Raw genomic sequence first — 2,931 nt, 5'->3', positions numbered from 1 at the left:
GACATGAAAAAAACACCAAATCTCTGCCATTTTTTCCTTCTTGATTGAGAACTCTGTGTCATATCTATATAAATAGTCAAGTCACACACTACATATCTCAAGACTGATAATCTAACAAACTACTCCTTGCTATCTGAAATTATAAAGTCTTCAACTGTGAAAAATAAAGAGTAATATATATGTAATAGGCCTGTGATGTTATTTGCTAGGGGTATTACCAACTCTTTTTAAATCCTGTAGAGGTAACTGAATTAATAGTATCCAAGAAATGTTAATATCCACGGAAAAAAAGACTCATTCTTTTGAAATATCTATCTTTACCTAAATATGCAAGACAAAGCCATTTAGAGGACATTGTCAGTTCTTAAAAATGAAATGCAGCTACATTATATAATTTCTTTAGAGATGCTACTTCTAATTTCTTGACCTTCTAAGAAAGAACACTTGAATTCTATTCTTTGAAGTACTTATAACATTAATTAATACAATATTAATATTTTGGCAAAATCTGTAAAACTTTCCATGTTTAAAAAAATTATTAAAAGCAAATGTAAAAATAAGCCTTTACTCCATCTCTTTACCAACTCTAAGGGAAAAGATTCTCAAGCATTTACTCTTTATGTAATACAAGCTTTGTTTTACATATATCGAAGTGGAATTCCTGTAGCGTTAAAACATGATCAAGAAGGACAAAAAGATTCACTTTCCATATCAGAGAAACATCCAAATTCTTGCCCCACAAAACTCCTGGCTTTAACAGAGATGGAACAAGCAAACTGCCAGTCAGCATATTTTTACAACATTCCCTCCCACCCCTGCCAAAAAGCAGCAGTCGATAAATTCCATTCATCATGGAAGGAGCTTATTTTTCAGTCATTACTATCACCATCTGGTCAGCAGCTATGGAAATATCACACGTAGTCACATTTATAAAAGAATAAAATGAGGTCATCTTGAAGTTCACATTGGAGAAAGAATCCAAGGTAATACACTTACAAATAAAACTTATTCAGCTCCCCATTATTTGCATTAAAGAGCTACCACAACATCTGCACAAATCCTAGACCACACATACTAAGTGCCACAGGCATCCAGCTTTTAAACTTGGTCAAAATTCAGACTCAAGTTTTCTCTATCAGGTGCCAGAATCAGATAAAAAAATATAGGGAAAAGAAAAAATTTTAAAAAGCCAAACCAACAATGAACCTCCACCCACCCAGTATCACTAAGATTAGGATAAAAATAAAATTTATTTTCATCTGTTTAATCCACACAGTAATTTAAGTTATAGCACCCTAAGTGTTATATAGCAGCACAGTATTTTATAGCTGGTACTGAAATTTTGAAAGGTCAAAGAAAGAAACAGGCAGCATTCTGGTACCCATTACACACAAATAATGGATATGTAAAGTCTCTTATCTGTACATGACCAATGTGTTTGGATAACTTGTAGCTGTCTGGTGACCCAGTTTCCTGAATAATTTACCCCAAAAGATCAATTGCGATAACATGTATAAAGTGGACTGTATGCTCCACCCAAAAACCAATCACCTATCTCTCAGCATGTGCATTTTGGAAATACTGTAGTTAGCAATGTGTTTCCAGTATTTCTAAATAAGGACGTGCATCACTTTTGTATTGGCAGAAGAGCAAAACAAGGTTTATCAGCTACCATGGTTTTCAGTTTCTAAACTAAAACACTATAAACCATCATCTTCACAACCACTTCAGCAACAGGAAAGATGTAAGGAGGAGATGGGGAAACCAACTCTTCTTCCAGGACATTTGTCAGGGCACTTTCCTCTAATAGTATGATTTGCATTAAAGTTGCTCTAGTTTGACTCCATGACAGGTCAGTTTTTGCAGTGTGATGCAATTTCCTGTTTTAGCTATCCCAGTCCTTCCCCAAGTGTGGCAATACCTTCTCCCTTCCCCTCCCCTTGCCCCCTTTGCTAAGTCTTAACATTCCAGCAAGGGCGTCATCTGGTTGGTGAAGTTCAAAAGATGCCCCTCAGCCCTGGGGTCATTGGCCTAGCCAAGTGTCACTTGTCCCCTGAGCCTTCCCCCCTTCCTACCTGGGTGGTGCCATACCTGCCCCTTCCCTCCCCCCAAGCTTAAAAGGACACTGAGACCATGCAGTCAGGATTTCTGTGGAGCTGTTACCAAGATTCAGAGATCAGTGACCCTGGAATAAAACCCTGGATTAAACCCTCCGCAGAATCCGTCTCCTCTTCATCTTCACCTCGCCTAAAGCTTTTCCATCAGAGGTAATATCTGAATTCCTGCTTGCCTGGACTTGTCTAAGTGCCTAGCTGCAACATAGAGCCAGCCAAAAGGTGTCTCTGAGGTGAAACACCACAGCTGCTGCCTCTGGCCAAGCAGCAAGGCCCAGAAGAGCCCAGGCATGTTCCACCCGGTAATATTGGGATTATTTTCCAATGTCAGTTAAGAAAAACAACTACCAGACATATAAAACTGTAAAAGGTCAGGTGAGGGGACAGATCTGGAACCTGATCTTCACACGGGCCCCAAATTATAGGAGGACATCTACACCACAAAGCAGCTTGGCCTCCAGATTTCTAGCAAGTAATGTTGAGGAACTAAGAGAAGATGCAGCTCTTCAAAACTGAAAAAATACAACTGGTACCAGCAGTACAAAACAGAACCCACTTTTTAATTATGATTATTAACAAAGACATTTAACAGGATGGTATAAAGTCTACTTGATCTTCAGTTCAAGATCCTTAGGGCAGCCAGGAGGGCACACAGCAAGCTTACTACCTTGGACAGGAGGGCAGACTTTGGTCTCTTCAAGGATCCCCTTAGTAGAGTGCCATGGGATAGGGCCCTAGGGGGAAGAGGGGCCCAAAACAGCTGAATGATATTCAAAGATTGTCCGCTTCAGGCTCAAGAGCAATGTATCCCTACAAA

This window comes from Geospiza fortis, unplaced genomic scaffold (assembly GCF_000277835.1).
Source record: "Geospiza fortis unplaced genomic scaffold, GeoFor_1.0 scaffold95, whole genome shotgun sequence".
In the NCBI taxonomy this organism is placed as follows: Eukaryota; Metazoa; Chordata; class Aves; order Passeriformes; family Thraupidae; genus Geospiza; species Geospiza fortis.
The sequence above is the reverse complement of the archived record's forward strand: the minus strand, read 5'-3'. Positions refer to the sequence as shown.